Raw genomic sequence first — 15658 nt, 5'->3', positions numbered from 1 at the left:
TTACTTGGAATAAGTTTGTAAAACTCTCTACCCTTTCCATAGAAACCCATTCACCAATAGTCATATTTTTTATTTACACTTAGTTGTGTCTTTCCCAAAAGGAAAAGTCTGTGTCAGTCAAGGATTTTGAAGTAGTCACATTAGCCTTAGGCACAATTCTTCTCATTTGTGTCCCCTCACATTCTGTCCATTGAGTTGGTGATGCTTCAATATTTGTTGTAGTTACGCTGGATTTGGGATGACAACATTTTCCGAGTGACAAAATTTTTTTCAGAATGCTCTTGCTCATCAGCGGCTTGGGAAAAGCCACTGTGCTTTCAATGGGCTTTGATCTTCTAATGGGTAGTCTGGAAATTCTTCTTTTACAACCTCTTGTAAAACAACTTCATCTTCATCAGAATTTAAGCTCTCTTCTTCATTTTCTGAAACTTCTTGATTAATGTCATGAGTTACGAACAGGATGATAAGATCTTTTGTGCTTTGGACATCTTTTAGAAGTTCCACTTTGCTGATATCAGGCTTGATTGAATTCTGAAATGAATTCCTACTAGCAGTCTGGAATTGAAGAGACAGTGAATAATGAAAACTATTGCCTTAGTCATTTTTCCTGTAGTTCTACAGGATGATTTTCACATGGTTTCTGGTTTCAATTTAGTATGTTTATCTTTCAAATGCCATTTACTTATATTATTAGTGGTATATATAAAAGAAGAAATAAAAATAATAAGGAATATTTGCTTGTTTCTATACATTTTTTGCATTCAAGAATATCACTGCAGTCCAAAGAAGAGAACCTAACTGAGGTTCTTACTTTTGCTTCAAATTTTTTTACTTGCCAAGAAATGCAAAGTACACAAATACTTTAATTACATTCTGTTTCATCATTTATCTTGAAAGTTTTATAACAGATTTAGACACGATAACATGTTTCTCTAAACTTCTTAGTAGGGAACTAATTATAGAGCAGGAAATACAGATATGTTCATGAAAAAAGACAAGGTATTGCTGACCTAGATTTTAAAAAATGATGAATAATAGCCAAAATTGTGAAGGACCTTGAATGTTCACTCCTCACCCACCCATACACTAATCCTTTGAACATATGTTCCAAAGGAATCTTCAAAGAGTAAATCTTCATTTCTCCTCACCTCCCTAGTTAAATGTCACTTCCCATTTTGCAGTGTTAAAGACAGATCAAGGAAAAGGCAGTTATAATTATATGAATGACTTTCCCCATTTCTGTAGTCTTTGATGATGCCACAGAATCTTTAAATTAATTTGAGTTATCAAGTTTAGATCTCTTTATAACAGTGCAAACCAAATTTTCGGATAAATGCTGCCTTAAAGTAGTATCTTTTGTGCAAAACAAAATGAAGCAAGAACTTCTGTAAGAAATGGAAACAGGATAATTTTGATTATCTGTGGTGATGGAGAGAAACTGGTTCAAAATAAATAAAAAATAAATCTGTATGGCTTTGAAATATGTCACTTTATAAGCCTTTAATAGACATGAGTCTGGTGTGTTGGGAAGTTTTGGTATCTTGAAATAGCAAATGTAGCCCTGGTTGTGGAGTCCTGACTGAGAAATACCACGGGAGTTGCCTGGGTTCCCTCAACTGATTTAGTTCTTTTTACAACCGCCATCCCCATGCTGGGGATGGATGGCACTGCTATCCAGAAAGCTACAAAACATCCGTCTTAGCTGAGACATCTATGTCTGTTTACTTTCCTTAACACAGCTTTTGCTTCCTTTAAGAGTAGCAGCTCTAGTTGTTTTGAATTTTCTCTTCCAGTTTCATCTGGGCTGTAATGAGATAAAGTACTGATAAAGGATGGAAAAGAAGAAATCAGGTAACTAAGAACTGATGGATATGTCTGCAGATGATTAAGAAGTAATGAGACCAGGAAACCACAAGGTGCTGCTATAACTTATGTTAATACAAGCAATGCAAGAAATATGTTAGAGTCCTTTCCATATAAAAAAGTTTATATTCCTAAAATTCCGGTGCTGACACTCTAGGAACTTCTGACCTCCTCGTACACTAAGAACTATAAAGAAATAAGATGGGTAAGAAATATCAACTGAATTCTGAACTAAGTTTTAAACTTTTCTCTGATATTCAAGTCAATGCAAGTATTTTCCCCTTAAGGATTATTGCAAAAAAGCTCAGTCAATGGACTGTACTGGAAGTCAGTGCCAATGTTTGATATGATAATCAGGAAATGTCACCATCAGCATCCCCATCACAAAGGAACATTGAAATGGTGTTCCCTGCAGGCTAAGCATGAAAGAATAAAAATTAAGCACTAAATTATCAAAAGTTAATTTACAATTTCTTTAAGCAATTCTGAAAAGTCACACTGAATAGAAAAGTGCTTTTCAAAAAAAGTTAAGGAAGATATATCAGTTTAATTCAAATAAATTTCCCACGTTGCTTAGAATATTTGTCTATCTTTTCTTAATAGGAATTAGAGTACAAATTAAAGTAGGTTAACATTTGTATGTGTTCAGATCTTGTGTGAATAATAATCTATACTCATGGAGAACTCCATTTCATAAAGATAATATAGGCAACTGCAATTTTGCATAATGTTCATATGCACATATATGTGTATACAAAATATCTGTATAGATAGAATAATTCCTGTTAATAAAAATTGATATAGCCCTGAAAAAAAGGATTTGCTTCAAAAAACAATTAGATTTGAATTTCCTTTAAAAATAAGTGGGTACTGGCCTCTCTGTAATTTCCAACTCCTTGAACAACCTTTTATGTATACATGTCTGCAGACTACCAGTCTGGGACTCTGGATGATCAGTATGTATTCTCGCATAGGACATGATGAATCCATGGAATATAAGAGCCAGGTGATGGGGAAATGGCCCTCACCCTGATAAAGGAGAAATGGAAAGAACTATAACTCATTTCTTTGCCTCCTGGGGCCTGGGTTTGGTCTCTGAATGGTAACATTGAGTATGTGAGGGCAATAGCTCTATGAACATATGCAGTTGGTTGGGGAACACCACCTGTTTAAATTAGCATAAAATCATAGCAACTTTCCCTTTTTGACCTCACAGTAATTTCTTTAAACTTAAGCTTGAAATATGCTAAAGATACCTCCTCTCTCTCTGCTACTATTGGCTTGGGTTTTCCAAGTGCAGGAATTTGTACTTTGGACTTCTTCTACAAATACCAGCTTACCTCTTGGGCTCCTATTGACTTCAGTTACTCAGGTAGAAACTCTCATCCCTAGCCTTGGAACCAAGGTTCCCAATCCCTTTTACCTATTAATTATTTTTCCTTTCTTTTCAGGTTGAAGACTATAGTTAAATAATAGTGTCTAATTTTTTTCATCTTACTTTCAATTCTTTCTAGTACTTTTACAACTTTCTGGGGTTCACAATATGTCCCCAAATATGCATTAGCTTTAACTGTACCTGTTATGTATTAATAGTTCTTGGTCTGGAGTTGCTTGCGTTCTTGCCCATCAGTAGATGAGTGGATTAAAAAGCTGTGGGACATTTACACCATGGAATACTACACAGCTGTAAAGAAGAAGAATCTCGTACCGTTTGGAACAGTATGGATGGACCTGGAGAATATTATGCTAAGTGAAATAAGCCAGGCAGCGAAAGAAAAATATCGCATGATCTCGCTTATACGTGGAATCTAAAGAACTTAATAAACTGATGAGCAGAATAGATTCAATGACATGGAAGTGTAGATGAGACTGATGAATGTAGAGGGATGGAGGAGGGCGGGTGGATGGAGGGGGAGAGAGTAACCAAATAATTTATATGCAGATATGCACAACCCAAGGACATGGACAATGGTGGGGAAAGGGACTGGGGAGGGGGAAGGACTTGGGGGGAACGGGTCATTGGGGAGAAAAAGGGACATCTGTAATATTTTAAACAAAAATAAAATTAAAAAAAAAAAAGCCATTCATGGAACCATGCACTTTCATGGGCTTACTTGGTTTATAACCATTTTCTAAGAGGAAAAAAGTGAACAACAGAGGAACAGAATAGAAATACAGCAACTAGAAGATATTTGAGGAAGCAACCAACAGATAGGACTCCAGTTACAAACTAAAAAAGAGTGTTATTACTAGTAGTGAAATGGGTTCTGAGTATGTTTTAGGAAGGCTAATTAGTGGGAGTGAGACTCAATTTCTGTGAGGTTGGCATATACTTAATAGGACATATTGGTTTTCAAAAGAGAAATTATATTGTTCTCCAGCAATAAAACTTTAAAAAAAATCATATATATTAGGAAAATATCAGAAATACAAAGGAGCCCCTACTCATTCTTGATGACGCCCTAGACAGTGGAAGGGTAAAGATGTCATAATTATTCCTGTAGAACCTTTTTCTTATTGTGACCAAAGCACTCATCAACCAAAAAGTTCTGAACCTCTTTCAGGTTTGGCCTAGCTAAGGACAGGGTGAGGAGTGTTACACAGAGGACTTAAAATGTGTACGATATGAGTGTGGCACAGTGTTTTACTAACAGTACTGATTCAGTGCTGGGTGAGATAGTGTAGACCAAGGGCAATGTAAATTCTAAGGAAATATAATTAGGGGTGTAACACTTGGGAAAGACTTCATATAGTAGCTCTTGAAAGATGGCTCACACTGAAGGTCAGGAAGGAGAGGAGGAAAGTGCACACTAGATGTACAAAGGCATGAAAGTAGGAATTAGCATGGTACGTGTGGGTAGGCAGAAAGATCCCAACCTTTTGAGCTAAGGCTCTGGGTTGGAGGTAAGGCTGAATTGTGTGGCTGAGGCATATCATGGGGCTGTCTATCATTAAAATGAGGTTTAGACATTAAACACTTCAAGTTATTTAATTTCACTTGGTATGTGAAATTGAAGTTGACTCAAAGGAAAACAACATTGGTGTTTCAAGTTTAATACCAAGCTAAAAAGGGTAAAGAAAATCACATAAGCACTATTAAAACTCTGTTCACCTTTTCACTTATGTTTGTAGTGTAGAATACATTATTGCTTCCTGGGAGAACAGGCAGCTTGACCCCAAGAGGCAGATCTAACCGATGAGATGTTCCTACCTCTGTAATGGTTTTTTTTTTTTTTTACGAGCTGTCAGATAATTAGAAAGTCTGTCTTTTTTTCTTGAACTAGTCTTTTAGTTTAGACCATTCTACTCATACTTTAGTGGGCTAATACCTCCAAACAAACCAAAGGATCATACACTCAGGTTTGAAAGAATCCGCGCTGCCAACACCCCAGAAGACCTCCCAGCTTCCCGGGTTCATCAGCCCTATCTTTTGGTCCTGCCCATGGCTAGTCCTGGCCAGAGAAACACTCAGCCACTGGCTGCCCAGGACCTGGGAGCCAGAAGCTGAGTCCTCAAGCACCCGCCCATCCCCCTACGCCGTAGCTCTTCTGAGATCCCCACCCCTTCCATCAGCCCACCTTCCCGAAACCTCACCCAGGAGCCTCAAGGAGGAGGACTACAGACTGGCCTCCACTCACAATGCCACACTGCTCTGCATCATCAATGAGGCTGCTGGCGGCTGCCTTGGTGGAAGCGGCTTCAGCAGCCTTATGGCAGTGACTCAAGTACAGATCCAAGGCTTACCATCAGCCTCCAGGAGCCCCAGGGCTGTTCACCAAGACAGTGGTCGCCACTGGCAATGCGTCCTTCAGGCCACGCCCCTTATATGCGGCAAGCCAGGCGGACGTCTGACGTCCTCAATCTGCGCCTACCCAACGGGTGTCCCCCTCTAGGGAGGGTAGGGTGAACAGGACCTACTCGGGCAGCCACTTGATCTTTCTGTGCATGCGCAATACCCAAGCCCCAGGTTAAAGCAACTCAGAGTTAGAAAAGTAATCCAAAGGGTTTGGTGTGAGAGGGCTACAGTTGAGATTACATTTCTCTCTGGAACTAACAGACATTTAAACTAAACCAGAATCTATCAAGCTTTGCCAATGGTATCTAGCTGTAATTCTTCTAATTCTTCCTAAGGAGCTATGATTCTGTTCGTCATATGTCCATGAGTAATTATGGTAGGTTGTACAAGGGCCAGAAGGCTGGCTTTCCACATCTGCACCCTTTATAGACACTGTGACCCTTTCCCCACTTCCCCTAGCCATACCATCCCCCAGGCCTCACTTAGGACACATTGCTTTTTCTAGGGCTTAATGCTTTCTTCCCATGTCTTCCTCTGTCCTGTCTTGGGCTCTTCATCTCTCAACCCTCCTCTCTGCAACCCTGACATTCAGTCAATCCCTAAATCCTACTCTTTTGACCTAAATATTTCCCATGTCTCTCCCTTCCTTGCCATTTCTTCTACCACTGCTCCTATAAGGCACTCATCAATTCTTGTCCACACCATTATCACAGCTTCCTAATATCTCCCTTCCAACTTTTACCTCTCCAACCCATCTTTCATATTGCCAACAAAGTGATCTTTTTAAACTGCAAACTGATCATGTCTCTTCCCCCTTAAAACCCCCAATAACCCTCAGGAAAAATGAAAACAAAGCATAAGATATCTTTGTGACTTGGTCCCTGTCTACATCTCCAAGACACTGTTGCTCTACCACCTCAAAAATTTGACCCTACAGTAATATAGAACTACTTTTAGTTGGTTCTCTGCACACAGCCTGCTGGTTCATGGCTCTGTTTATTGCTTATGCTGTTCCCTCTGCCTTCCATGACTATGCTCCTTCTTTGCTTGGCTAATTCTGGGGCCTCAGCTGGAATGCCTGGGATATTTGGACTTTCTCTCCAAGAGTTTTTTCATCTTCTAGGAGTCAAAGCCATATTTCTTCCCACAGTGGTCTTAAGGCAAGAAAGGGTAAGGCCCAAAGTGCAAGTACATTCAAGATTTTGCTTGCATCACATTGGCCAAAGAAAGTCACATGGTCAAGCCTAGAATCCATTGGTGGTAGATTAAGGAGGCGTGGGAATCTCTGGGATTGGATAAAAAAAGTAAAGTGGAAAAACATATTTCTTTTACATTGGCTGGTACAGGATAGTTAATAATTAACATTTACAGCACATAGATATGGTATTCAGGGGACAAGATAACAATGAGGGGCTCTGTGGTCTCCTGCTCTGGTGCCAGGGTTGTGCCCTGAGGGATCTAGAAAAGATTACTCCGACATTTCAAAGGTATATTATCTTAGATGCAGGCTCACTTAGGGTAGAAATTGACCCTTGTCAAGGAAGCTACAGGTCTAGGATGGGACTACCTGCCATGACCTGCTTTTAGTTAGGGATTTTTATGCTGAAACCATCCTATGTGGTTACTTTAGGTCTCCGAGTTTGTAAGGCCTGCCATGCAGGCCTCCCCTGAGCTTGTCACATTTAGTATGTGGCCTCTTTTTCATCCACACCGGGGACACAATTCAGCTAATAACAGTCTGCCTTTTGCCCTCCTCATTCATGTTCTTCCCAAATGCAAAAGACATTCACTTCATTCCAACAGCCTCAAAAGTCTTAATCCATTTAATCGTTAGTTCTAAGTTCAAAATCTCATCTAAGTATCATATGAATCAGTGTGGGTGAGACTCCAGGTCTGGTCCATACTGGGGCAAAATTTCTCTCCAGCTGTGCATCTGTGAAACCTAGAAAACAAGTTATCTGCTCCCAAGATACAATGGTGGGATAGGCATAGGATAATCATTTCCATTCCAAAAGGGAGAAATTGGAAGGTATCACTTGTTTAAAGCAGTTCGCAGTTAAAAGGAAAATTCTATTAGTATTTACAGCTTTAGAATAATTCTGTATGTCTTTGTTCACTGGGTGACCTACCGCGTCAGCCCTGGATTGTGTCCCTGATCCTCACCCTTGGACAGCAACTCTGCCCCTGAGCCCTAGGTGGAGGTTCCACCCCCTGATACCTTCCTCTGCATCAGAGGAGGTGCCCCCCCCCCCTCAGGAAACCAGGAAGTGCCCTGACCCCCTAGGCCCTGAGTGGCAACTATGTCCCCATCTCTGGGTACTGATCCCCACCCTCTTTTCCTGGACAGAGATCCCACCCTCTCAGACCTGGGCATAGATCTCATCCCTTGGCCCTGTGCAACAGGCCCACCCTTGGAAATCTAGCACTGGCTCCGCCCCCTCAGCCCTGGGCAGCAGCCCTGCCCTCTGGAATCATGGCAGTGGTCCTGGCCCTTGCCCTTAATAGCAGCTTCATTGGATACTGGGTAGCAGCTGCACTCCCTCATTCCTCAGCAGTGGCTCTGCCCTCTAAAAGGAAGTGGTGACTCTGCCCTCTGGAGCCCAGAAGACCCAGTTGGCCCAGGTGTCTGCACCCATGGCTCTTTCAGTCATTAGTCCTTCATTTTGCGCCTCAGTTCCTTCCAGTCCAGGGTGGCAGTGTTTCTGAGGTATAAAATTCTCAAAAATATTGTCAGCCTCCCCTGCAATTCACAGAAGTCTGAGCCATCAAGAGGGTTCTCCACAGATCTTTACCAGATAACTGCATCTCTAGTCCTAGCTTCTGCTTAGATGGTTGACTGGGTCCTCAAGTCACACCTTTGTTGTTCTCTCCAGAGTAAAGTTTCTTACTTTTTCAATATGGCCGGGCTGAGAGTATTTCAAATCTTGAAGTTCTGGTTCCTTTTTGCCTAACAATTCATTCCTTAATTTGTCTTTTTTCCTCTCTCATCTTGCTATAAGCAGCAAGGAGAAACCAGGCTGTACCTTCCACACATTGCTTGGAAATTTCCTTAGCTAACTATCTAAGTACATCGCTTATGAGTTCTACTTTCCTCCCAATAGAAGATAATTCAGCCAAGTCCTCTGCCACTTCGTAACAAGGATTGATTGCCTTTCTTCCAGTGCCCAACAGTTGTTTCTCATTTCTGCTTGGGACCTCACCAGAAGAACCTTTAACATTCTTATGTGAAGCAACATTCTCTTCAAGGCAATCTAGGCTGCTTCTATCATGAACCTCAAAAATCTCACAGCCTCTACCCATTACCTAAATCCAAAGTCACTTCCACATTTTTAGGTATTTGTTAGAGCAGTACCTCACTTCCTGATAGCGAAATCTGTATTAATTTTCTAGGGCTTCCTTAACAAATTACCACAAACTGGGTGGCTTAACACAACAGAAACTTATTGTATCAGTTATGGAGGCTGGGAGTCTGAAACTGAGGCATCATCAGGGCCAGGCTTCCCCTGAAACCTTCAGGGGAATCTTTCTGTGCCCTTTTCCAGCTTCTGATGCTTTTCCAGCAGTCTTTGGTATTCTTTGGCTTTTCAACTGCATAGCTGCAGTCTCTGTCTTCATAATCATGTGACATTCTCCCTGGGTGTCTTTGCCTTCATGTGGCCATCTTCTCATAAGCACACCAGTTGTATTGGATTAGGGGCCCTTCCTACTCCAGCATGATTTCATATGAACTAATCACATCTGCAACATCCCGAGGTACTATGGGTTAGGAATTCAACATATTTTGTTTGAGAGGATACAATTAAACCCATAACAGAGCCTAAATAAGGCAAGGAGGGTCTTCTCATGTGAGGAATCAGAGGTGGGGCAGGGTGAAGAGGGCATTCACACATGTGCATGGCATGGTGTGGGCTGTCAGATCCTGAGCACATGGAGCAGGGCACCTGGGCAGGGGAAAGTCTGTTTATGGGGTCTGAGCCTGAGCGGGATGAGGAGAGCATCTGTGAGAAGTGTGCTGGGTTTCTGAGTCTGAACAAGGTGAGCAAGAGTGTGCTCTACATGGGGGTAGAGGAGTCTGGGATGGGTTGTTAGAGCCTCATGGGAGGAGAGAGGCACACATGTAGGAGGGACAGCCTAGCTTACAGTGCTGGAGTCCAAGCAAAGTGAGGAGGGTGACTATTTATTTATGTGGACAGCCAGGCATGGGTTTTCAGAGTCATCATGGGACATTATTGAGACAAGTGGCAGAACTTAAACAAGGTCTGAAACTTTTCATGGTTGTATTGTGGTTATTTAGGAAAATGTACCCACTCATATTAATACTAAAGTATTTGGGGCATCAAATAAGCAACTAGGAAAACCTCTTTGACTTGTAACTTTTCTGTAAGTTTCAAAATGGAAAATAATTAAAAACTCGGAAGCAAATATGGCAACACGTTATAATTCTAGAGACCTGGGTAGTATATTCACAGGTACTTACTATGCTATCTCTAGTTTTCTATCATATTATAACATTTCAAAATAAAAATTATTAAAAATGAAAGGTAATGCACGCTTATAATAGAAAAGAAGAAAGTAAACCACTCATGAACTCATCGCCCAAAGACACTGTTAACACTGGGTATATTTCCTTTATGTTAAAAAAAGAGAATTATCAAAGTAAACCAAACTTGATGGTATCAACTTTTGAAGGGCAGAGATTTTTTTAAAGGTAAGATCAGGTCACTTTCCTTTTTTCACCTTTAGAGGAAAAGTTGCAATTGCTCAAGTTAGTGCTAGATTTAAGGTGCCTGTTCACTTGCAAGTCACTGCTCGAGTCACTAGAGGGCGCACGACTATCAAAGACCATATACAAAGTTCTGAAAATCAAATGTAACGTTTTTTGAAATCTAAAAACAAAACAAAACAAAACAAAAAACTTCAAATAAACTTTCATCCCTCTTTTAAAACACCAGCATGGTATTCTGGTATCCTTTTCATTTATCTTATATCTGCTTACTTTACTTTTAGAATAATAATCTGTGGAATCTACTGTTGTATACATAGTGGCTGTCAAAAGAGTGGATTTTCTCTCTAAATTTAATTCTACCTCTTTGCCCTAAGTAATAGCATGAACCCTCTTGAGGTTCTGTAGCTTCTCCCTACAATTTTCTCACACTTCCACAGAGGTGAAATTCTCACAACTACCCTGTCAGTGGTCCTGTCCTAAATATGTCACCCTCCTTTTGGAGCTATGAGGCTGGTTTTTATTTTTATAGATTAAGAGTTTTATCTTGTGAGTTTGATAGTTTTGAGAAAAAGGTAAATTACTTTTTTCCTTGTGCAAAAGCCAAAGTAATCTTGATATTCGTGTGCTTAGGAGGAGCGTAGGATCTGGGCTTATTTGAGGAGGCGTTGGGGGTGGCAGTAATGGCTGGCAGATCTTTGGCCATGAAGCAAACTTTGCCAGACCCAAGATTGTGCCAGTTCACTGTTGCTATGATGAACACATCATGGAGGTGCTGAGATTGTCAGCGGCGAGAGAGACCTAAACAAACAACGTGGTTTCCTATCAGTATTTAGTGAAATCTTACGCTTCCATAAATGTTTGATGTGAATTTTATTAAGAAGTTTTAAAGCTCAAATTTGCACTTTAAAGGGCAATATGTACACTCAAATGTCAGCTAGCTTACTCTGGGGTGTGCCTCAAAAGAATGACTCTTGCTATCTCAGTACTCACATTTAAACTTCTTCTAAATTTCATTGATTAATAAAAATAGCTGATATTTACTGAATGCTTACTATGTGGCAAGCACTTTGCATGCATCATTGGATTTAACAGGGTGGTTAACATTGTTACTTTCCCACTTTGTCGGTGAGCGAACAAAGGCTCAGGGGGTAATTTAAAAAAATTTATTTTTTCAATTACAGTTTACATTCCATATTATATTGTTTTAGTTTCAGGTATACAACATATTGGTTAGACAATCATATACTTTAGAAAGTGTTCCCCCTGATATTTTCAGTACCCGCCTGACACCATACATAATTATTACAATATTTTTTACTATATTCCCTATATGGTGCTTTACATCCCTGTGTCTATTTTTAAACTACCAATTTGTGCTTCTCAGTCCCTTTACCTTTTCTCTCATCCCTCCAACACCCATCCCCTCTAACAGCTGTCAGTCTGTTCTCTGTTTCTATGAGTCTGTTTCAATTTTGTTTGTTCATTTATATTGTTCTTTAGATTCCACATACAAGTTAAATCATGTGGTATTTCTTTTTCTCTGACTGACTTATTTCACTTAGCATAATACCCTCTAGGTCCATCCATACTGTTACAAATGGTGAGATTTCATTCTTTTATGGCCAAGTAATATTCCATTGTATATATGCACCACTACTTTTATTTTAATCTGCTTGTCTATTGATGGGCACTTGGGCTACTTCCAAATCTTGGCTATTGTAAATAATACTGCAATGCACATAGGGGTGCATATATTCTTTTGAATTAGTGTTTTGGGTTTCTTCAGATATATACTCAGAAGTGGAATTGCTGGGTCATAAGGCATTTTAATTTTTAATTTTGTGAGGAACCTTTATTCTGCAGGGGGTGATTTTTTAACATTAAAATCAAATAGGTAATTTTACTGTTTAACCTTTAAATGATTTGATCACTTAACTTACGTGTGTTGAACTCTAAGTCTTATTTACTAAACCATTAAACTATGTGGCCTTCACAAATAGGTAGTTTGTAACACTATGCTCCCCCTGCCCAATCACATCCTGTATGCATCTGTTTATGTAAAGTTGTATAAGCAAATGGGCAAAGAAGTGCATATGGGCCACACTCAGCTTAAAGTTGACCAAGCCATCAGGAATTTGCACTTGGCACATGCTCTTATCACAACCGAGAACATGGAGTGAAAATACCTGATGGAAGCCTGTGTGGAAGTTTGAGAGGCATAAAGTAGGCCAGTGTGCCTAAAGGAGACTGAGTGAGGGGGAGAGTAATAGAAGAGAGCAGATTAATAAAAGGGCACCAGATTTTAGAAGGATTTACAAACCTTTGTAAGGCTTTCACTCTGAATGAAAAGTAGAGTTATCACAGGATTTTAAAGAGATAAGTGACATGATCTGACTCAAAGGTTTAACAGGACCATTCTGGCTGTTGTGTTGTAATTAGACAGTGGGTAGCCAAGCAATAATGCAAGCCACTGAGGATACAGTGGTGAACAAAGCAGACAAGATCTCTGACCTTGTGAAGCTTAGATTCTACAGAATGCAGAGAAAGTTTATGCCCCACTCCTCAACTTTCTCCAATCAGGACAAGACTCATATAACAATGATTCGTTTATAACCCTAAATCCTTCATGATGATGAGAAAAAAAAATGGAAGTTGTTAGACTTAAAATCATATTACTAGCACATGGGAGTACCAAATGAATACTTGCAAGTTATAGACATTAACATGATTTATGAGGCCTAGAACACTTTCCTGTAACTGTGGTTTTTAAAAATGTAATATAAAAGTTTAATTTAAAAATACCATAGTATTACATATAAAAAAGAAAACATGCCCATAATAAAATCATTTAACACTTAAAAATATATAACCTATAGAGGCAAAATCCTCTTTAATCCTACCTGCCAGAGGTAACAATTCTAAACACATAGATGTGAGCCCTACCAACTTTTTCTATGCTTAGATACATTTTTTTAGTCTTGATTTTTAATAATAGAAGGATTGTGTAATTGTAAAAATTTTCAAACAAGACCTATAGAGTGAAAATTCCTCACATCCTCACCCCTAATCCCAGTCCTCATGGGTAACCATGAAGATATTGATGTGTGTTTGATGTGAATACTTTCAGATCTTTTCTATGCATTTAAAATAAATGTGTGTGTGCACACATACTCACACACACATAAGCGCATTCAAACAAAAGGGGCTCTTTGAGTTTTTTTGTTTTAAGTCAGCAGCAGTTGGAAGTTTAAAGTTCAGTAGTTGAGGCCACATTCCTGTGTTTTTCATTTTCTACAAGTAGAACAATGCAGCCATATGCCAGTCCCTCTCTGGATTTAGTACTTGATGCTTGGAATGTGAGCAGATGCTGAAAACTATTAACAAAGCCCTTGAAGGGAAGCCCATTTGTGTGTGTTGTAGACACAAGGCCAAAGTTGAATGTAGTAGCCAACTGAGCAGCTGGCAAGGGCTTAGGAAAATGAAGAGCACGCCAACATTGGTTGCAAGTTGATGGGCCATGGGAACCACATCATCTGGAGCAGTGTCCCCAAATTCCTGTAATTTTGGAAATGGAAGCAATACTTAGAGCCTTATAGTTTTTAACCTCAATTCCTAAATTAATATGTAGTAAAACTAACAAAAAATACCCTAATATGGTCTAGATAAGACTGGTTTCTATCATGCCTAAAATTGGAAAACTCCAAGATTCTTTTTAATATTCTTTAGTTACAAAGAATAAGCCACAGTAATGTATGCTTGGCTAATGCCAACTCTCTAAACTCTTTAATGTGAACTCACTACTCTTCATTATCGACCACCACATGTGCTCTTCTTTCAGTTTAGGCAGACCAACCGCACTGCAGAAGACACTGGTGATCTCTATCATGCCAACAATTAGATATTTGCCTTCTAATAAGATTTCACAAGAAACCTTGATGAAGTCATTATAACCAGACATGCGATAATTAACCTTTTCTAATTTAAAAGGCCTAACAGGGTATAGTCTTTGTGACAGGTGTCAAATTCCATTCCTTCCAGAAAATTACTGGCCCAGCAGATGCTCCTTCTGGCTGAAAAAGAAATTTAATTTTAAAAAAAGGTTCATCTTTTATGAATATCTCACAGGCACAATGTATTAAGGCAATGGCTTTCATGTAGCAGTTTATAACCTTGAACTTCTGATTGCTAATATTCACTGTGCACATACAAGTGATAACTATCAACCTGTTTCAATTCTCCATCAGTGGGTTGCAACAACACTTGAATTCTAGTGCTTGGAGTTCCTAAAAGTCTTATAATGCATCATAGTATTAGGCTTTCTCAGAGGAGTAAAGTAGGTTAGTGTGCCAAAGACCCAAATTGAAAATAGAGGTTGCCTGGGGGAAAAAGTTCTATTTATACTGCCATAGAGAAGAATCATGAATAAGAAAGAGAAGCTATTTTTATACCATAGTGCAAAGATAAGAAACCTTGGACTTATCATTTGGATGTGACCATGGGCTTAACTTAGTACAACTTGAAGCAATTTTCTGAGTTCTTACCCTTTTCCCCCAATACTGACCCACACACATATATAGGTGAATTCTTCAAGTTGAGTCTTACTGTGAATGTTGTGTGAATTCAAAAGAGACCTCTGGATGTTAAAAGGCAGACCCCAGTATCCTGATACGGCTTTTGAGAGGGAGAGATGCTTTGTATAGAGACCTAATTTTCAGGGGGAGGCATTGGGTAGATGATAGCAATAGGACAAGTGATGGAGCCTGTACCACCTTTGGGTTGAGCGAGATTAAATTTGAGAGGAAGTTAGCGAAGGTGTGGGGTTGCTGATCTTGGGTAGGTCAAGCTTGCTGAGTGCTAACTGGAGGTGATATTAAGGTGGCAAGGGTGGAGGGGATGTAGGGGTAAAGGCTTCTGGAACTGTGGCTGGTAAGTTGTCAGGCAGGGCATGCTGGCTGGTCGTTTAATTTTTCTCTCTTACTTCAGTGTTCATATCCTTCTCTTTCTGGCTTGATTTCATTTTTCCTCCCTCTTCTTCTTAGGGGTAGAAGTGCCAGGACTGGGCTTCCAAGAGGCTATAGACTCCTTGAAATTTCAGTAAAGGGAAAGATCTGTACTTCTGTGTAAGCTTCTGATTTGTTCAGATCCAGAACTCCTCTTCTCTGCTCTGTCTCCCATCTAATCCAAGGTCTTTCGTTATGAACCTTTAGAGCCCTCTTCTTTGAAAGTTCTCTTTTCTTTAAGTCATTTCCTTCCCTTAGTTCCTCTTTCCCTTA

The sequence above is a fragment of the Miniopterus natalensis genome, chromosome X (genome assembly GCF_054644295.1).
Source record: "Miniopterus natalensis isolate mMinNat1 chromosome X, mMinNat1.hap1, whole genome shotgun sequence".
NCBI classification, from domain to species: Eukaryota; Metazoa; Chordata; class Mammalia; order Chiroptera; family Miniopteridae; genus Miniopterus; species Miniopterus natalensis.
Note: the sequence above shows the minus strand (reverse complement) of the source record.